Source organism: Aythya ferina, assembly GCF_964211825.1.
Source record: "Aythya ferina genome assembly, chromosome: 6".
NCBI classification, from domain to species: domain Eukaryota; kingdom Metazoa; phylum Chordata; class Aves; order Anseriformes; family Anatidae; genus Aythya; species Aythya ferina.
Genome location: NC_140303.1, coordinates 28800380 through 28822161, shown reverse-complemented (window position 1 = coordinate 28822161; position 21782 = coordinate 28800380). Strand labels below are relative to the sequence as shown.

The 21782-nt window shown below is 47.0% G+C and overlaps 1 protein-coding gene across 13 annotated transcripts in view; it reads left to right on the top strand.

Moving 5' to 3' along the window:
• The first annotated feature begins 1979 nt into the window (after window positions 1-1979).
• Window positions 1980-21782, top strand: part of MRAS (muscle RAS oncogene homolog) — a 40476-nt gene continuing 20673 nt past the window's right edge. For 2 of the 13 annotated variants that reach the window (XM_084524676.1, XM_084524673.1), the window contains exons 1-5: window positions 1980-2138; window positions 2907-3179; window positions 4312-4427; window positions 13733-13835; window positions 16295-16397. The gene's annotated coding sequence lies outside the window, so the exon portion shown is untranslated. Of the gene's footprint in view, window positions 2139-2322; window positions 2445-2906; window positions 3180-4311; window positions 4428-13732; window positions 13836-16294; window positions 16398-21782 lie in introns of those variants that run through there. The other 11 variants (XM_084524669.1, XM_084524678.1, XM_084524674.1 and 8 more) reach the window with 10 other exon arrangements.

The window sequence follows — 21782 nt, the reverse complement described above, 5'->3', positions numbered from 1 at the left end:
CTCTTTGTGACAGCGCGTCTGCTGTCAAACCGAAGGCAACCCTTTGTTTGAGGGCTCCTTGGGGTGACTCAGCAGGATGCGAAAATGCACTTAAATAGGAGCTGTATTGTGTAAGCACCCAACCACAGCAGCAATTCCCCTGTAGCAAAATTGTTAACTAATACGCACTACAAGACATTTAATGCCGCTCCAGATACTGGCAGGAATTGAAAGAAAGATGAAATAGGAGTTTTTGGCTTTCCTCCTTACATAATTTCAGCATTTCACATGGGCAGGAAGACTACTAAGAACTGAGGGATACCCAGGAGACCTAAGTGCAGGAACCTGGCCACGGGGCTTTTTTCTCAAATGCTGCTGAAGATGGTATAAAACACAGTAAAGATTTTCAGATTTGGGTGTCTGAATATTGTGCTACTCTTGATTTGGAAATAAAGGTACCTCCACATTAGCAGAAATTTGCCTGCTCTGAACTGAAATCTGTTTAAGATGCCAAAGTACAAAGCTGGATGCTCAGATTTAAAGATCTAAGTTGGAAACCTCTGGCCCACCAGTTCCAGGACTGCAGTGTCCCCAGCATTTAGTGACTTTTGTGACTTGCCAACAGGCACTGCTCACCTGCGGAGGGCACCGCTCACAGGCAGGTTTGCCAGTGCTGCCCTCATTCCTGGCAACATGTGCTGATGGCAACAACGACAAAAAAAAGTGTTTGCTCAAAGCTGGCCACCTCCATCATTGTACTGCACACATAAAAGGTCTAACAAAAGTCTGCCCTGAGAAAACTGAGACATTTTGTCCAGGAAGGAAAATCTGTGGCCAAAAAGCGGAGCTGAATTTTGCACCAAATTCACGCGCAAACCTGAGAGTGCTGTTGACAAACCCTTGCTTTGCAAGCCAAGCTGTTGATTCATGTGAACAAAATGTCTCAGTCCTGCGGTTCAGTCAGAAAAGCCTACAGGGGGTTCTTATGGACTCGTTTTCCATGCCTTGAGATGGAGCGAGATTAGTGAAGAATTTACAGGCAAAGGAGGCAGCTCACTGCAGTATGTGTTTGTGGCTGCTCCGCTTCATAACAAAAGCCAACCAGTTCAGGCCCTCTTTAAATGAGCAGGGCTCACCCAGCTCACCTAGCACTGATGGACTTGAAGAGCTGAGGCTTTGTTCCTCGGGGAGCTCCAACAAGGCCAGGGCACAACACTGAGGCTACCCCAAGCCCTCGCCATCTCCCATCCACGGAGGGCAGGGGCCAGAGCTGCCAGGTGCTGGACCGCAGCCCCCCGAGATGCTCCTGGGGTGCCTGAGGATGGTGCCCAAGCTGCTCTGACACAGGGGCAGAGCTGTTGGACTCACACAAGTTGCTTTCACACCGCTGTTGCCCACGATCTAGGTGTGAGCAGCATGTGCGAGGAGGTGAGTGCTTGTGCAGGACTTCAGCTCCCTTCGGCCACCACCGGGAAGGTGTGAGGTGGCAAAGGGACCTGCAGGTGAGGTGGGGCTGCAAAGCTTTTGCCTCCCGGAGTCGAGGGCACGAAGAGGAGGAGGTCAGGAAAGCAAACAGCAGCCCTGCATTGCCTTCAAGCCTCATCCCAGACAAATTCCGTGACCTGCCACAGGACGCTGCGAGGCCTCCTGCCTCCAGCACCAGCGAGCACGGCGACCCCGCGCCCACCCGGCGGCGCCGGGGCAAGGTCAGTCCTTCCCAAAACCTCCTTAATTTACCCCAGAACCCCCTTCCTGCCTCTTCCCAGCCTCTTTAAGGTCCCTCCGCCGCGATCCACCTTAAGGCGGGCGGGCCCACAGCGGGGCCGGGGGGTCTGGGCACTGCCGCCCGCTGCCCCCGATCCCCAAGCCGGAGCAGCCGCCCCAAACCAACCCCAAAATCCACTCCCCGGGAGCCGCTGCCGGGGGATGCCGGGGCCCCGCCGCTACCCCGGAGCCCTCCCTCCGGTGCCTGGCGGCCCGGCTCGGCTCGGCCCGGCCCCCGGCGGCGGGGCCGCTCTATTTATAGCAGCCTCCGCGGCGATATAAGCCATGGCCGGCCAAGGGCTCCCCCGCCGCGGCAGCCGGGGCGGGAGCGGGCGGCGCTGCCCGGCCGCCTCCCGGCGGGCATGGGCGGGCTCTGAGGGCGCGGCGCGGCCCCGGTGAGCAGCGGGGAGGGGGTTTGGGGGGTTTTTTGGGGAACGGGACGGGCAGCCGGGGCGGTAGGAGGGGTGTCCGGGGGGGTGTCGCTCCCCGCCGGGGCCCTTTCCTTGCCCGGTGGTGGGGGAAAGGGGCGGGAGTGGCGGGGCCGCTGCGTGCCCTGGGGGGCTGCGTGCCCCGGGGGGTGAGGTTTGGGGAGTGGTGCCCATGGGGTTGGTGCTGGGGTTGGTGCTTCTCCTCCTCCCGAGCTTGTGGCGGGGAAGGAGGGGGCTCTGTGCAGTGAAACCTCGCTGTCGGTTGAGGGTTTGGTGCGTTTTGTTGGGTTTCTTTTCTCTCCCCCCCCCCCCCCCCCCCGCTCCCCCTCCCTCCCCCAGCGGTTTCAGCTGCAAGCTTATCTTTTACTTTCCTCCCCTTCGCATGCTCTAATCTGGGGATTGCGAGATCTCTTATCTTGCATTAAAACTGCGTTTGGACCACTAAGTACTTTGTGAAAGCTTCCAGATTCATTTGTTCGAGCGTTTGCTAGGCTTCTCGGAGAGAGATGTAGATGCTATCTCCCCTTACAAAGAAAGAAGGAGAGGAGGAGGTGTTTTCTCTTTCTTTCTTTTTTTTTTTTTTTTTCTTCTTTTTATATTTCTTTGCTTTAAGAAAACCAGCTGAAACACAGCTGAAAGACTAGGCGTTTTCAGCTCATGTATTTGGGATTGCAGGGGATTAGAAAGAAAGCTTGCAACTTTTTTTTTTTTTCTTTTTCAATCCAACGGCTCAAGATCTGGAAGCGGTGTTTGGAAACCCTGGTGCCCAGGCAGAGAAACTAAAAGCCAGGCTGGCCCAAAGTTGAGGAGCAAGCTAGAGTTAGGCTCTGGGCGGACCAGGCTCAGCATCCTGCACCTCGGCTCCCTGGGACCCCTCTCTGCGGATCTGATGACTTTACACAACGCATCGGGACCTTACCCCGTGGCGGCTCGGGGTGGAGGCTGGGGTTTTGTTAGAAGAGCCAAGCAGTGAGGAGCTGACCCCCGAGCGAGGCTGTCCCAGCACAGGTAATCGCAGCACTTCTGCACGCATCAGCTGGCACTTTTCTGCATCGGTTGCTTGATGTTATGGAAGTGTGAAAGGCTAAGGTATCAGCTCCTTAGTTATTGGGTGAGTCATCTAAAGTTAGGATTTTGGTGGCAGGCTTAAAGGGATGCTACTGACTAGAAGTATGTACACCTCATCTGGAAACTGTTGTTCATGCAGTAGTTGGCACTGATGCATCAACTTTGTAGTCATACCTGGGTATAGATGTGCTTTCTGTGTTTGTTTAGATCAGGCCCTTTCTGCAGAAGAGAGATAAATTTCAAAGGCCTAAGTTTGCTTTGGTAAGCTGTCATGTTATTTTCCTTTACCAAGGTGCTTCTCTGTTGTTCAGAATCTGTTAGGGCCGTTGTAAAAATGGGGTTCTATTATTTTATGAAAAACTATGGGAAAGGTAAAAGAAATGACAGGGGTGTTTCAAGGAGATGATGGAGTAATAGCTTTTTTTTTTTTTTAAAAAAAAAAAAAAATGCCCTCTCAGTGGCATGGCTTTGGACTGCCTAATAGAGATGAGAATTCATTCTGTATACTGCAGCCTGGAAACACAAAGGTGACAGCATCTCTTTAAAAATAATTGTGTAGCTAAAGAATGGGTGTGCTTCATATCATAGGTCTGCATCAGTTTGTTTGATTTGCTTTTATGTTGTTCCTCCATCCCAAGAGATACCTCATACAGTGCAGAGTGTAGCCTGGGTTGCAGAGGGCCAAGCACCCCACTAGCATGACTCCCAAATCAGAGCAGCTGCAGCAGGATCGGAGCTGGCCCAGCATTTGTTTTCAGAATTGATTCAAAAGGCGGTTACTGTTTACTGAAGTTTTTGGTGGGTGTTTTTTACCAGCTCAAGATTCTTTGTAGAGGAACTAAGAATTACAGAAACAAAGCTTGCATTTTTCATGGGGAGAGTTCTTTGAGGTTTGTGTGTGTGTTTGTGTGTTGGGTTGGGTGGTGGCTTTTCTTTTTTTGTCCTTTGTTGGTTGTTTTTTTTTTTTTTTTTTTTTTCTTGAACTGAGGCTAACAAGGAGGAATAAAACTGCATATTCTGACAATCGAGAGTACTTCTTTCCTTCTCCCACACCACCTTTGGCACATGATAGAGACCTGCTGGTATTTCAGGACTGGAAGCAGCAGCAGCAGCAGGAGGAGGAGCAGCCCTGTACCTGAGCTCGTGTTGTCATTGGCAAAGCAGTACATGAGGGCACTGTGAGGATAAGTGAGTATAGGACAAATGATGATGAGCCATTATCATCGCTGCCATCGTGCTGTGGTTCCTTAGTGCTCTTCTTTAGCTGGTACTGGCATCGTGTCCTGTACTGAGACCTGTGTGGCTCTTCAGCTTGCATCATGTGCTGTCGCTGGCTGCCTGGGGGTGTTTCACTGTCGGGACCAGCACAGCACAAGCTCTAAGCTCTGTTTTGCTCTTAAGTTTGCAGGGCTTCTTAAGGAAAGCTGTTTGGCTTTGTTTCTGCCCTTTATTTTTTTTGTCTTCCCTCTTTGGGTGTGAAATTCCTTTGCATGGCTGGATTCAAGCCAGGAGTCTCTACGCACCTCTCCTGCTTGCAAAGCCACGTTCCCCTGCTGACCTGTTGCATGCAGGTCAGGCAATTCGTTAGGATGAGTTAGTCTGCTCTATGAAAGCTTTAGGATCTAGACTTCAACTGGACCAGTCTTTATCTGGATTTGGCTGGTTTATTTGCTCTGCAATGCTGTCACTCCTGTCTTGCTCAGTCCCTGTGTCTGTGCTGGGGCTGTGGTGTGGTGTGCTGCCACTGTGTGTAGGAGCTGCTCTTGTCCTTGCCTCAGTGTTGTAACTTGTGTGCAACTGCACCTCCCTTTACATCCCTTACCTGTCTAGGCTGGAGGAGGGAGGGATTGCACCTTAGTGTGGCAATGTGCAGCCCTGAGCGCACAGGGGACTTGAGCTCTGGCTAGTAACATGGATCCACAAGAACAAAGAGGCACAAGAGACTGGTATTTGCATAAGCCTCACTGCCACAAATAAGTAGATCAGGGCTGAGGGGACAGACTGAATATGGAAAATACGGAATTCATTTTCAGGCTTTCAAGATACTGCCATAGACAGGGTTGAGGAAGAGAAGTGGTCTTAACAGATATGGAAATGTGCCTTGAAAGTGACCTTTCAAAAAATCAATGATATTATTCTTGGTGTGCGAGACATCCAAATTTAATAAAATGTAAAGCAGGAGGGGCTGGGAGGATTTGGTCCAAGTAAAAACAGAACAAGCGTGGGACTGGCAGATGGGAGGAACATTAGCCTGCTCCTTGGTGGAGTTGTTGCATCTTCCTGTTGCCTACAGAAGGGACTTGATAGAAGTTAGTGGGGTGAAGTATACTGGCTCTTTACTGTATTTGAATGTCACTGGATGTATTTTTTTGCATAGGGAAGTGAAAGTCCAACAGTGCAGTGGGTCGTATCCTGAGTGTTCCTAATGTAAATCCAGAGCAAGTCCATCAACTTCAGTGACATCTGCAGTAAGCCACGACTGGCTCTTTCTGAACAGAGGGAAGAAATGAGCAGCTGTATCTTAGGAGGCTGGATTTCTTGGCTTGGATTATTTTTTTTTTGAGATTTATGACTCTTATTTTCTGTTTGAAAATGTAGCGGAGCAATTGCTGATCCATGCATGTATGTATGAGAAAATGTCAGCGGAGGAGTAATGCATATGGAAATCTTGCACAGAGAGATGGCAAACTGGCCACCTGCTCCTAGATGATGAAATAATTATACAAAAATATATCTACTGAAGTAATCATTGAGGGAAGAGGTGGGGGTAGGTTTGGGGAACTTTTTTTTTTAAGCAGTTTGTAGTACTTACTGCTGACCCTCCAACCAGCTTCACTGCTTCAGACACTGCTTCTTCAGTAAGTGGTGGCTAATGCTGTACAGGTTTCATCAGAGAGAACAGTCCCTTGGTTCAGAGCTAGGTGGGGAGGTGGGAAACCTGCCTCCAGATGCCTTCTCTGTCACAGACTGCCTTTGGGCAGGTAGGCTGAGATCTCATACCCTTGTACATGGATATCTGGAACTGTGAATCTGCCTCTCATTGAACCCACTTTTCTTCTTTATAATGCAGTAGTTTTGTTCTTTGTGGGGTGTTTTGGGAGCATAAATGTAGCAAACGCTGAGATACTAAAGAAGGCATCTCTGTATCTGAGATACTCTGGGACTGAAATCTCCATTCTGCTGCTTATATTCCGGCCAGAAATGGTCAGCAGAATTGCTTCTACAAAGCTGCTTATTATTTTTTTTGGCTAAATACTGACCTTCTTTGTTTGTGTTTGTCTCTGAGAATTTGCTGTTGATGGGCTCGAGATTGAAATCTCAAACTACTTTTTTTTTTTACTTTTTTTTTACTATTTTTTTTTTTTTTTTTTTTTTACAACTACTGTAGAGCAACTTGAAAAGTATGCTGACACCCCTTCACCTTCTCCCAGATAACATACTGCTTGTCTTGCCATGCCTGTTCTTTTTCTGAAGGTCTGCTTCTGGAAAGAATGTTGTACCAAATACATAACTTTATGTGGTGTGGTAGAAATGGTTTTATCTTTCTTCACCATCTCACCCTTCACCCTCCTCCACTGTCTGCCCCTTCTTTGTGGCTCCAAATTCCACATAATTTCATAAAAAGCTAATCTTTTGAATGTACAACAGTTCCTATATTAACTTGCTAAGCTTAAAGTTGTAAAAAAAAAAAAAAAAAAAGTGGGCATCTTATTTTGTGGAGGGGAAAACTGATGTGTTTTCCCAAATATGGGGGGAATACCCCCAACTGGCTTGCTGAGCAGTTCTCTCCATGTTTGGTTATTGCTCTGCCTCCCAGCCAGCTCCTGAATGCATCTGCCTAGCTCAGGGTGCAGAGATGAGTGTTGCTGGGGACTGTTTCACATCTGAATGGTAACTAGTAATGATCGGACATGCTGGACCAGCTTGCTGGTTGATGTAGTGACTGATGTCTGGCCACTGAAGGCTAGGCAACTACTGCAAGCTTCCATCATCTACAGCAAAAAATGAGTAAAAACTGCATCAGCTCAGAAACAGTTGGCCATAAACCTGCTCCCTGAGTGTGGGTTAACCTCACTGTGTCCTGGAGTCAAGTCTGCTGCTCTTGTATGTTAAAGTAAGTCTTGGTTTGCTTTCTGATTTACTGGAGTGTAAATAAAGCAAGAAGGTCTTTCACATACAAGCTCACTCATCGGCATATATTAGTAACGCTCATCAGCTTTTGACTGGAACTTTGATAGCATAATTACTCTAAAAGGGTAACATATTCAAAACTACCTGTGTGACTTTGGGAGTTGGATTCCTGAGAGTCTTAGTCATTATTTTAAATAGGAATCAGTTTTCTAAGGCACACATACTCCTGAAAGTTTAAGAAAGGGCTTCTGTTATCATGTCTTTGAAAACGTCAGTTTCTGGTACAAGTATGGCAGCTCTGCCACTCTACTTATTTCAGATATTAACTAAGGAGCTTGAAGTAAGGATTAGATTACTGAGGAAAATAAATTCTCATGGGTAATCTTATATTTTTGCAAATTGGACTTCTCTTGTATGTTCTGTCACCTGACAGCAGGATGGATAAAGATACATATTTTCTGATGCGTCTTTAGGACAGCTAAAAGGATGGCAGATATCTTGACTATCGCTGTAGACAGAGTAAAGCATGCATTTCTTCAGATGCTACTTGGTGCACCGAATTCAAACAGCATGCGATAGAAACAGTTCAAGTCACCAGGATAAACACAGTTATCAGAGCAACAGATAAACTGAGAAAACAGTCTTCCGTACTCTAGTATTTATGTTTGCGTTGTTAAGACTTAATTTGCTTTCAGCCTTAGGTTTCTTTTTCAGCAGTGATGGATTACTCTTGGTACTTGTGGTGCAGTTTTTTAAAGCATTCCTGGAACACTAGTAACAAAATCTATTTATTTTTGCAACATACCTGTGAGATAGAGACCTGCTATTTATCTCACTTCTGCAGCTGGGGAACTGGAGCATTTGCTGAAGCTAAACACAGCGCACAGGATCGTACACAGGAGTCTGCAGGAGGGTGCTGAGACTGGGTCTCAATTCCACTGAAAACCACCAAGCTTTGGTCCATACTCTACCCATTTGATTCTTCCTTGATGCTTCTGAGGCAGTCTGGGACGTTTCCTCAGCTGGACAAGGTGGGGTTTGTCTCCTCTAAGGAGGAAAGGTCAAGCCTGGCAGGCAGGGAGGGAGAAGATGTGTGTCTGGGGCAAGGTGGGGAGTGGGGAACATCCCCTAGCTGGAGCTGTCACCTGCTTCAGTGAGCCCAGCTTCTCTGATTCTGGCACAAGCTGCCTCACAGCTATTAAAACTTTGTTCCTCTGGACAAATCAATTTTTCCTGTGCTCAGGGCCAATTCTGCTGGTGTCCCCTTTTGGATAGAGTTGATGTAAGCGGCTGGGCTGGCTTTGAAGCCGTCTGCCCAGCTGCTGCCACAGTGCTGTGTCCCTGGGCTCCTAGGCAGAGGACGTCTGCCTTCACTCCATCTTAGCCTTGCAAGGAGCTCCAAAGTGTTTTGTGGGGGGGGAAGGAAGCTGATGTAAAGCTGGAATCTTCTGTTTTGGTTGCATGGTGAACAGTAACAATATGAGTTTTAATTCTCTGAATGCATTCACATTTATAGGATGCTATATTTAAAAAGGAGAAAAGAATGAGTCATGGAGAGCTGTGCTGATGCTCAGTATTTGTCGTCTAGTTGTGAGGCTGAAGGCAGCAGGAGTTGAGTAACAGTCTTGTGAAGTACCTAGAGGATTTAAGTATCAAGCTGAAGCCTGATGAAGTCAGCCTTAAGTCATGCAGTGCCTTGCTCTGGGGCCCTATCACATACCTGGTGCTGCTTACAGTGAAGCACTCTCCTTGAAAACTCTGGAAGCGCTCGGTGCTGTCAGCTTCCCTGCACTTGGGTGTGAGTTGCAGGGCTGTGCCTGGAGCAGCTGAGCAGAGGTTGCTGCTCCTCTGCTGGGAAGTCATGGTTGTGGTCAGCAGTGGGATGCCCATGTGTGTCTCAGGCCATGCCTATCGCACAAGCTGGAACCTGGACCCTGAGTGGGAGCAGGCAGAGCCTGGGCATGTCTTGGCCGCTGCCTGCACCTTTAGAAGAGCTGGAATGCCAAAGCAATAAGGCTGGGTTCTGCTGCAGCACAGGCTGCTCTCCTCTCAGAGCCTGCTGGGGGCACAGGGGTGCCAGGGCTCAGATGCTTTCCTTTGTGCATGCCTGTCATGACACTAATTCAGTTAGCTTACATTTAATTATGAAGTGCATGGGTTCTTTCTTTTTTAACAACAACAAAAAAAGCCTCTTAATCTTAATGAAATACTGCTCTGTTGGAGAGTGCCACTAAATTCAGCTTTCCAAGAGTGTGCCTGCCAGTGTGGCTCAGCTCCAGCTGCAGGTAGAGGGGACTCAGGGACTGAGACTTCTGTTCTTGGCCTACCCAGAACAGAAAATAGGGTTACTCGCTGCACCAAACAGTGTGAACAAACCCAGGCAGCACTGTGTGCCTAGAAAATGCAGACTTGGTAACAACAAGGTGCTCTGCAGCTCCTCTGGTTTACTCTCTTATTTGAGAGGAAGAGTTGCAGAACTGAGCAGAAAACAACACTTGAAGTGAAATCTTTTTGGATTTACTGGGCTTTTTGTTTTGTTTTGTTTTGTTTTTTTTTAAAATCTGTCATATCAGTGTCAAAATGTTTAAGCTTCCCTCAGTACATTTTTGAGGGTTATGCTGGAAAAGAGAGAAGGCTGTAATGGCATAAGGCTGGTTCTGGTTTGTGGAAAAATCCTTGCTCATCCTGCAATGGAAAGAAATTTTGAAAAGTTTTTGAGTAGGGATCTGTCATTTGCACGGCTGGTAGCAGTAGTGAATGTGATATATGGTGGCTGGAACACAGACCCACCCAACCCAATTTAAAAGGATGACAATGGATGCTGGTGCAGTGGGAACCCCATTCATTTTTTCTTGAACTGACCTCCCCACTCCAAGGGCTACCCAAGCATCCGTTGTAGTGTATCTCAAGGCACCTGGTCACACCAAAAGAGCATTTAGAGAATTTTCTTCTGCAAGTTGTGAACCAGTGATAAAAGCTCCTTTAACAGTTAGTTGTGACACAGATTCAAAAAAAGGTATGGAATGAGAAAAAGTACATAAAATTTAAAAAGCACATAGAATTTAATCTTTTAGGCACATCCAGGCACTGTTATCAGATCTGTCATCTGCACTTAATGTATCCGGATAACTCATGAGTAGTCTGCATAGGCAGCTGGTAACTAGGTAGAGATTGTGATCTTCAGAAAGCATGCAACTGATGTCTTGTGTAATACTTGGTATTAGTGCCCCCAGTGCAAGTGCAAGACTGGAGGGGTGGGGGACATCTACTGTGAAGTGGGACTTAAAGGAAAAGTTACCCAGTACCCAGTGCTCCATCCCAGAAGGAGTCCTTGGGGGTACTCAGAGCCAGTGATAAACCAGGAAGGGGCAAATTGCTGAAGGAATTCCTTTGGTTCAGGATTGGTCACTGCTGATATGCAGACTGGAGGTTGGTTTCATGTCTGCTGGCTTCTGGTGGGAGCAAGAATCTACAGTGAACCTCAGAAGAGGAGGGGGAGACATGCCCCAGTGCTCTGGAAAACCCCAAACTGTTGAAAATTGTTCTCGTGAAACAGCAATGCAACATCAACAATTGGCATCCTAGCTCTCAGAGTAGCATATGATCTCACAGGTACTTCTGTAACCAGAATTTGTATCAGATGTAATCATCCTTGGAAAAAAGTCAGGTATCACCTCAGCCCATCCTTTGTACACCGTGCTTCTCTTCTACCTGAAGAGACTTTGCTGGTAATTGGTGAAGGATTGTAGCTCTAGGTGAAAGGTCTGAAGATTATGATGAGCCATAGTGATGAGATGGACTCGAATGAGTACTTGCAGATCTTCCCTCAGAAAATGCTTCGTAGCTCAAGGGCAGAATACTGGGAGAGACTTCTGTCTTCTCCACGTGCTTAAAAGCTGTGAATGTTTTCAAATTCGATCTGCAAGCAGGCACAGATGCGAGCATAAGGAGCTGAATGGACCGTTTGCTTTTCTGGATTTTGATCCAGTCTGAAAAGATGTGTAACACTGTGGTAAAATGTTCTGTGCATCGTTTCCTCCGCACAATCTGCAAAATGGCATAGTGTGGCACCAAGATGCTGATAGGATGCTGCATCGTCTCTCTTCTGTGAGTATTTTGTTATGAGACTTACCTATGGAGTATTAAGACCGTTCTCAAAAGTCTGACTTGCACTGAATATATGTGGGACATAGCAAACTTCACTGATGAACATGAAAGACTTTGTAAGGGAATACGTAATTTCTTATTCTTTTTGCAGTATAGCAAGTCTGTCTAATTAAGCACCTGGGATTTGAATAATTAAATAACAGAAGTTTCAATCCACTTCTGTGTTAGTAAAGATCTCCGGCAAGGCGCTTTCATTCCTTGGATTTTTAAATTAGGGACCTCAAACTGTCTGAACCTCAGGAGGGTGACTTACTGGGTCCAGGCGGGCAGAGAAATACAACTCTTTTTCCAAGGCCTCCAGAGCACAGCAAGTCACTCCCTGTTGTTTACATACCAGCCTTGCAAGAATATGGGAATCAGTGCTAAGCTGGCAAAGCGGCGGAGAAAAGCTGTGTTTTCGGGTGTACGCTGTGTTGAAGCATCTGTTTGCTTTTGTGCTGTGTCAGAAGAAATCCTTTCGCTGCACGAAGCGCTGGGAGCAATTCTCTGGTGTGGAGGTCAGATTGCCTCATCCATTTCCGGTGGTGGGGGAAAGAAAAGGAGGGAAAATAACAGTAGTTACAGTTCTTGTGGGCTTGGGAAGGCTTGTAAAGAGATGGACAGATCTAGCTGAGAGGTGGGAGGGAGCTGGGCTGGCAGGTGTGGAAATGGCTGAGGTGGTGTGGGGACAGTGGCAGGCGGCCCTGCACAGGGTGCCCCTGCTTGCAGTGGTGGGGAGCCTTGCTGACAAAACCTCATGTCCCCAATAAGCTCCCTAAATGCCCCTGACGTTATGCCCTGCAGGCTGTCCTGACCCCAGACTGCTGTGCCCTCGGTCCTGTGTCAGACCCATGCTCTTCGAAAGCTCTGTCAATTGGGGCGGGTGGAGCTGATGACCCAAAATATCGTTTCCCCTTCCTAAGGCTGGGTGTGTACCAAGCTTGTGTCTCTGTGTGGTAAAAGGATACGAACCAAAAGTGCTGAGAGATGCAGTGGTTAAATTGAAACATGCTGTGGCAGGATGAAAGTAATCTTGTCCCTTACCAGCCCTTAATGCTTTGGGGCTGTTTTTTTTTCCCCTCCAAGTGGCTGTGATCTATGCTGTCTCTATCTATGCTTCTGTGTAGAGATAATTTTATATGCAGGAACATGTCAAGGCACCGTCAGGGTAACCCATCTCGTTATGTTATAGCTCACGAGGTCAAGATAAGACATAGGATATCTACGGTTATCTTTCTGATCAAGTTTTTTTTCTTCTCCAGTGTCCTTGAATGTACTGGAGCATATGAAAACGACCCCTTTGTGGAGTGAATCTCCTGTAGGGAGAATCCAACCCTTCAAGAAAGGGTCAAATCCCAATTTCTTGTTCTTTCTTTGAGCTTGATATTTAAAATGTGGTGCACAAGAGCTGTACTTGAGTTGCCAAGACTAAGGCTGTCAATCTCTTGTCATGGTGTTCACAAATAGTGGCACTGTGCAGGCACAGGAATGGCACATCTTGCGTCTAGACTCAACCTTTGTCCAGTTATTTTGGTTTGTTCATGGTTTTGCTTGTGAAATGACTCTTCCTAATGCATGGGTAAAGCAGAAATCCTCTATGCTTGTGGGAGTTAGTGCTCTGTATGTTGCAACTATAGCTGCACGTAGAGCCACTTGCATTTAAAGAAAAATGAATGTGTCCAGCCCCAGTAAATGAGAAGTGTGATGGTATCAGTTTTATCCTATTGTCCCATCACAGGTCCTTTTCCTCCCCTTTGCCAACACTGAATGCTGTTTGCTCTCTGGCTCCCTGTGGGGAGGGAGTGTAGCCCTGCACGTCTCATCCCTCCAGGACAGCGGCCCCATCAGGGGCTGACTGAAGTTTCTGGAAATCTGCTATTTCTGACTAGACAGAAAACATCGTCTTTGGCATGGGGTGCTGGCAGGGTTGCAAACCCTGGAGGCTGACTTCTGAAATGGGCCTGACCACGTGTGCTGTGTTTCCTTGATGCAAATGCTAGAACCCGAACCTGTTTGTAGTGCAGAAGCAAATGTTATTGTTTGTGTGTGAAAGATGCTTTGTGGCGATGGCAGCAGAGGGTGTGTCTCTCCCTTTTCCTTTAGCTGGGGAGAGATTCTGCTCTTGCTTTTTGGTTTTATCTTTTTTATCTTTTTTTTTTTTTTTTTTTTACATCCAAATGGCAATTGATTTTTGAGCCGAGTTATCTTTTCCTTAGATTGCAAGTGAGTTTCTGATGTGATTGCACAGAGGTGGTGGTGGAGTCCTGCTGTTGCCTTGCTCATCTGAGGTGCTTCAAGAGAGTACAGAACACATTTGAGGTACAATTTTCCATAGCGTGCTAATCCAGTGAAGTGCTGTAGACTCGCTTGCTGGCACAGTTTAAATCCATAATGCAGCACCACCTGCCAAACCATGGGGCATAATGGAAGTGTTAATGAATGTACATATAAACCCTCCCACACTGCAGCAAATTGAATAACTTAAAACTCGAGGCAGAGACTTTAGGCTGAGCATAGAAGGAACAGGCTTAAAGTGCCCTTATGCAGGTCTTCGCTGGAACTGGGGGTGGCCATAGGAGTCTGAAGCTGGGTCAGCTGCCCCGTAGGGTGTTCTCAAAGCTATGTTGGTTTTTGGCTACTGCTCTCCAATATGTGGAATTGTTCACTCAATGGTGGATACTTGAAAAGAAACTTGAATGCCCAACAGGGAAGCATAGCCACCAAGCAGCACAGGCTGGGACCATGGCATTTCTCTTCCAAAGGGCTGATGGTGCTGCTGCCCTGCATCCCTACATTTGCACCCACAGCATTGGAGGCCAGTCCCAAGGTCTGCCCAAACCCCTCCAAACAGGCCCACTGGATTTGTGAAGTGCAGAGTTGCCTCCTAAGCATATTGTACATAAATAAGAGGCACCTGCTCTGGGTGCACATTATAATGGGCCTGGAAAAAAAATATTGTAATGGATTTGGGATCTCATCTCTGGACCATAAGTTTGTATGAGTGGCAGAGTAGTGACACAGACCTGGGAAATGCCTAGCAAATAGCCTTGCATGTTATTCTGGGGTCTATAGTCATTAAAATCTGTCTGAAATCTGCCAACTGCCTATTTGTATAAACCTGGGAGGTGATAGGAGGTGGCTGCTCCTTCATCTTCTGAAGTCTGTTGGCAAAGCCCTTCTCTACCTTCCTCATCACAGACCAATGCATGCCATGCTCTTCTCTACCTATAAATGAGCATTAAATGAGCTGTGGGGAACCAAGAAGGCCATCCACAATCCAGGTGCTTGAGACAATGTATGGAGCCCTCCCTACACAGCCTGCCCTGTGGTATAGAAGTGGTGCAGCCAAATCTGCACTGCTCTGTAGCTCACAGCTAGTTCTGAGGAGCAGAGGGAGGACAGGCCAAGGCCATCTGTCAAGCACCCCTTGTTTTGGCAGAGGGCTGCAGGACCGTGGTGAGGAATGCAGGGTGGAGCAGCAAAGACTGTCCATGCTGGGCAGTTTCTGGCACTGCTCAGGGTTCCTACACAGTCCTGATGTATGAACTTTTGGCACCAGAGCTGTTTCCGCCAGCCCGGGTCGTGCACCTCTGGCTTCATCACCTGGTTCGCTGCAAGCCGCGTGTGGGCAGCAGAGAAACTGAGAGCTGCCGTGCTGCACGGACTATTGCTTGGGAAACCTCACTGAGCAGTGAAACCATCCAGGGCAGTGGATTTGGGGTCTTTTTATTGGTGTGTCAGCAGGCTGGGATGTGTAAGAGGGAAGCTGCCCATTTCCAGGGATTGTGCTAGCAGGAAGGGCAGCTATTGGAATGTGAAGCAGCTTCCTCCACTGCAAATTTGTTCTTTTGTGTTATCTCTAGCTGGGCAGGGCAGGGTAACATCTTGGCTATCTGATTCTTTTTGCTACAGTATGTTTAGGTCAGCTTCATCGTTTCCATGATAACATAGGAGAGGCATTCCTGGCCTCACTAGCAAAGAATTTTCAAGAGTAGTACAGGAATCTGTCATCCCCCGATGTCTCCCGAGAGCTTTGGAAATAAGAGTAAGGAAAGGGATGCTGGACTTAAATACCCAAGAAGTGATGGAAGTAAAAGCAGCTGAGCCATCCACTTTGTCAGGCCCCAGCCTGATGGGCGGGGATGCACTCATCTCACATCTTAGCTGAAGGGTTGGAACAGCCTCAGGTGGACACCTCTAGACTGGAAACTGTGTAGTGTTAATCCTGGTCTGAGAGAAGAGGGAATGGCTCACACCTCACATATCTGGGTTCTCCTACAGAACTGGTGGCGGCAGTGCTGCAACTGTAGAGATGACCCAAATCCAACTTGTGGTCTTATTTATATGGAATATGAATCTGGCCTCTTCGTCTGACTGCTGACTTGTCAGAGTGACAGGAATCTTCTAACGTGCTTTGAAAAGGGCACTAAATCACCAAGAGGAACATACTGAAGGTTAATGGAGTTGTTGTGGGAGGTGGAGGAGGAGCTGGGGGAGGGAAGTGGAGCTGTTTGTGTTGACATTCATCAATGTGACTGACATGTGCTGTGCGGCATTTGCATACAGAACAGCAGCAAGCACATGCTTAAAGGTAAATACGAGTGAGCCCCGAGCCCAGCCTGGCCAAGGGAAAGCTGCTGCCATTTGTCAGACCTCAGCGTTACTGCAAGGGCTCCTTCTTATTGCTCAAGAATTTCTGGAGGGGGGGAACAGAGGGGGCCGCCTACGACCCAAGCAATTTCCAGTGACGTGGCTTTTTATTATTATTATTTGTTCAGACTATAATTCCACGTTTCCTGAAATAACTACCAAGTATTCATCAGACAGCTACTGCCTTTAGCTGCCTTTTGTGTGAATCTCAAGTGGTTCATTACTCCCCCGGTGAGTTTTCTTTCTCTTACAGTAAATCTGAGCAGCATCTGTGCAGTGGGGGAGGTGATGTGATCTTGGGTTGAAAAAGAGAAAGGTCTAGTTGGCAGGGAAAGCCAGTGAGGAGTTCAGGGAGTGCAGCCCTCAGGGTACAACATAGTTTTTGCACTGGAGGAGAATCCGGGAGGCCATTGCAGGGCTGCAGCTACATCCCCCAAATCAAAATTCAACATGTGATGTGATTGGGTGGGTTGAGGATTTTATTTTTAAACAACAGTTGGTTTATGACTTTTTTTTTTCACTCTTCTTTAATAGCAATCTGATAACGCTTTGATCACTGATCCAAAAGGAAATGCCTGTGATTTCCTGTGCAGGTCTTGCCAGGTGCTGGGCTCCATCCGATCTCCTGGAAGCTGGTAGGAGTTGAGAGCGCTCTTACCTGGCATGATCCTTCTTAGAAAACCTCCAGGAGTTGAAATATAACTTGGGCTTTGAGCAACTTGATGCTAAAGGGTGTCAAGCTTTGGCTTCCCACACAGTTGGTCTGTTCTGTAGTAACTTCCCACTGAAGACTTATCTTTTTGGAGGCATTGACTGGGCAGGAAATCTGTAAGGCTGGAGGAAACCTAGCTAGGAGTTAAGCATCTTTATTTAATAACGATTGGTGGTGATTGTTCATACACCTGAAAGTCCTCTGGCTCTTAAAAGTTTGGGTTCAAGCCAATTTGAGGGAGAATTTCCTAAAACTCACCCAGTCCTGATCAGCATGACTCTAGGGAGACAGCTACCTCCGAAAAGGGCACGTCCCATGTTTCAAGGGTTCTCAGTAGCTTCCAGTCTGGGGGATTGCATCCAACATGCAAAGCTGAACTATTTTGGTACCTGGCTAGCGTCTCTGGGTGTGTCATGGTGGTTGTGCGGCTGCAGCCTGCGAGAGGAACAGAGAGGGAAGTGTTCAGATCTTGCAGAGTTTCAGCCCTGGAGGCATTCCATGGAGCTGCTACTGCTTGCAAAGTGACTGGGTAAAAGGGTGTAAGCGAGTAAGCTGTGGCTAGAGGAAGAGTTATTAATTGCAACCGTAGGAGTAGCTGGCTGCATCAGCGGCTGATAGCCTTCCTCGGCCCCAGGTGAAGTTGGTGTCTTCAGGTACACAGAGCTCTGGCAGGGCCTATGTGAAAAGTTACCCGTGGACCAAAGCAAACCAGTGACAGACAGATTCCTTTGGCAATGGGCTGGTCGTGTTGGTCAACAAATATATACACAGAAGTGAAATCTCAGCCTATAGCAGCTGCAAGCTCCCTGAAGTTGTTCTGGGGGAGCTGCAGCGAGGAGGAGGGAGCTGGCCGTTCCCACACAGACCCTGCTGCAGCTTTCTTGAGATTTCATAACAGAATTAAGTAATTTGTCGCATGTTGCCATGGAGACCGTAAATCACTGTCATGCTGGGCTTCTCTGTCAGGGAGCTGATGTCTTTAATTGCACCAAGCTCTGCTGCAAAGCCAGGGCTTGATTCTGAGCTCGTTGACCTGGTGTCGTGGCTTTGCCCCGGGAGCTCTGCCTCCGGGAGAGCAGAGCTGGAGCCAGGGACAGGAGCACTTGCACACAGACTGTCAAACATCTGGGGTAGATTTCACTGTTGTGGTACATGGCCACACCTCTGCTCCAGTGAGCAGGAAATTACGATGATCTGCACAAGCTGAGATCTGCCCTTCTTACATTCAGGGCAAGTCTCCCCATGGGGATGGGGGTTAGGTGTGCTGCATCCATGGGGTGGTGACCCAGTGGGGCTGGGTGGCCCAGCTGCACAAGTGAAGCTGAATTTCTCTTACCAATATTCACGTATCCCTTGGCTGCTCCAAGACATCCAGACAGGTAAATGGGGTTTTACACCCCGTGTCTGTACCTGACAAAAAAATCCTTCTTGCAAAAGAGAGCACCATTAACCTCAGTGGCACTATGGGGTCACCATTTCTCCTCCTCCTTGCCATCCAACCCAGCAGTGGCCACGTTTCCAACTCCCTCAGCGTTATGGGCTCGTGCTGGCAGGACATGGTTCTTGCTGGTGTGTGTGTGAGGGCAGCCATGTAAATCGGCCTCCTTCCAGTGACTTGCACAGAGCCCTGCCAGTGTTTGTCTGCGTAGGGTATGGATCGTTCTCTTGGCTCCTTCAAAATAAACAACTGTAGAAATTGTAAGATGATTATCATCAGAGCTTATTAGTGTATTACCACATGCTGCTTTGTATTCAGACAATAGATAAAAATGTCTGCGCTTCATTTTTCTCCATCAGATATATAGCAAACGCGTTTATCCTTGCTCCCTTCTGAGGAGGACTGTGTCAGTACTCTTGCCAAAAATGCATGAAAATCAGCCCAAGCCTTGTACACTTGCCTGTAGCCATGTAACCAGCCAGCATGAAGCTCTGTGCACCTTTGTGAGTGTTTAATGCTTTCCAGGAGCATTAACATGACATATGTTGTTTTCAAGGTTTGATTTATTGGATGGTTGAGATTATAATCTCGTCAAGGCATGAGCTGTCTTCTTGCTTTGATTTTTCAGGGCAGATGGAGGTACAGAGGGGTGGAAGTACTTGGATTTTGGAGGTTTTGTGTTACGTACTTGTGTGTACTTATGAGCATGGGACTTCTATGTCTTTATTGCATTATGTACTTCGGAGCATGGTACATGCTATCTCAGTAGAAAGAGTATTTTTGTGAGCATTGCTGGTGTCTGGTGAGATGTGACTATCAGGCTTCAGACATGAGTGTGTCTTTTGGGTTCGGAGTGCACAAGGACACTCCATAGCAAATACTCGAGGGATTAGGGCAGTTTGGCTGTCATCACCTCAGGGGACCTTCCTCAGTGCACTGAGGATGGCATGTCTGGGCAGCATGTGATGGGGCCCTGCTGTGCTACTGGATGCTGATGCAGTAGAAACAGCTATGTGGAAACATTCACTCTTGCTGCCTTTTGTCATTACGGTAGAAGTTTTTTGTCTGTTTATGCTGACATCACCTAAAATACGTCTTTTGTGCTCAACAAACTAGATTGCAGTGCCTGATACTTTTTCAATTTTTCTAGTTCCATTCTTGCTTGTTCTCCACAGGCTGCCTTCTACTCAGGTAACTTAGACATGCAGTATAACAAAACTTCTGGAAACAACTGGAAGCAAATGCCCTGATTCAACCCTTTTGAGTGTTACAAAGAAACAAGGAACTAACAAAGTCCAACACTGGGGCTACAGTGGACTAAATATTATCATGGTACTTTGGGAAGTGTTTCATTCAAGATAAGCTCAAGGCTTCTTAGGAGGGAGTTAAAGGGGCTGGTACTGAATGTCAGTGGAAAAGTAATGCTTGTCTGCTGAGCAGTAGCTTGTGGTTTTGTGATGAGGTCAAAATTGTGCACAAACCAAGTATGGTTTTCACATCTGTGGCCTGTCCTCTGCCATGTGAGTAACAATTGGTCTTTCATACAGCCCATCCGGAGACGCGCAGGGTGACTGACTCCTAGGCACTCCAGTGTAAATAAAGAAGGGGTGAAGTCTTGGCCACAGGCAAAGCAAAAACATTGTTGTAAAATGTGAGGGGGAAGGGGATGGACAGTTTTTTAGACAAGGTCTCAGTCCTAAGGATCGTTTGACCCTAGCAGAATGATGCTAAAAGAAAGCTTGGTCTTCCAAGCCAAAATGAGACACCTAGTTGAAAATTCATAGATTCCTGCAAACATGCAGCCAAGCATACTGCTTGTTGATGGTGTGATCTTGTAAACATGAGAAAAATCACTTGCTCTTTCTAAAACAAGGGTAAGAAACTTTCACTTAAGATTATGGTGAGGAGCTGAAATTAGAGTGGGTGAGAGCTCAGCTGGTGCTTGGTGTCCTTCTCCCCGTCCAGCTGCTGTTGCTTGTGGCAGAAATGCTATTCTCAAGAATTTCTCCAAAGATAGTTCAGAAACAAGCTGACTTGGTCATGTTTCTTCTTGCTCTGAAAATGTTGGCTTGTCTCAACTTGGACAAGAGGTCTTTGTACTTCCTTCTAGCCTCAGCAATCTCACCTCTGTGATAACCCTCTTTGTCCCTCTGGCAGGGTTTCTTTTTAGAGGAGAAACTAAAATGGTTCCTACGTATTTGATTCAAGGAGAAATGTCCAGTACGTGACCTTAATTAGAGGCCAAGGCATTCTACTTGCACAACATACAGTTTATGCGTATGACAAGTTATTTTTATATTTGCAGAAGCCACCCCGGCATAAGGGGTACCTATCATACATAACAGGGTGTTGGGGAGAAAGGAGAAGGGAATTTTCCCTCACTTAAAAAATGGGGGGAGGTTCTCTTTTGGTGTTGAGCCGTGACTGTAGCTGGTAATGCAACTCCCAGAACTGTGTCCTGCTGGCAATAGTTGGATCATAGTGTGATAGTCAGAGGCAAGAAATAGCAAAGAAACCTTGTTCTCATGTCTACTTTGCGGACAAAAAATGCATACGCGTACAGCACAGTGAATCATTGATGTTTCATTGTGTTTGGACACTGCTATGATTTGAACAGTGGTATCACTGCATGCTTCAGGGTTGCCTGCTGATGCTGTTATGTTTTCGGGGATATATTTTAGATTACAGCTTGAATTTCACAAGCTTCTTTGGCCTGAGAATCTCTTTCCCATAAGTAAAACAAACTCAAACTTGAATGTTCACAACTGTTTTTATTTTGCCTCCTTTCCTGTGATTGCCTGCACGCATGTGAAGTTGGATATGTAATGGAGGGAAAAGCTTGCTAACAGAGCTATGAAGTGACTGTGAAAAGCCCTTTGTTAAAGGGTAGGGTCTCCACTATACGATAAGGAATATGGGGATCCCTAAGCACTCTGGGTGAAAAGTGCCTTTACTGTTCAATAACTTGGATTAAACTGAAATAATGCTTTGGCAGAAGAGGACTAGAGAAACAAGGAACTAAACTTGGAGGTTAGATACCTTCTTCAGTGTGATATCAAACCATTTGGGGATTATCTTCTTAACTGTTTGAAAAATAGTCCAAGTTGGTTTTTGACCCTATTTGCAAATGAAGAATCAGTGTTTTGTTTGGAAAAAAATATGAAATTGAAAGGACTTCCAGAAGTTTCTTTTCCTATGCTATAGGTTGAAATAAAACATTACTGGTCGGTGGCTCAGCTTGTGCCGTGCGATCTCAGCTCCTGAGCATGAGCCAGGCCAGCCTGCAGCAACGAGTGCATCAGCACCGCTCTGTGATCTCAGAATGAAAAAGCTGGGCAGTACTCTTCTTAATTCAGAACCCCCCCCCCCGCACTTATTGAGATGCAAGCTTTTGGAGGCTTAGCATCCAGATCTGTATCCCCACTGACAGTTTATGGGGCTGTGAAGCACTCTGTCCAGCACAGTC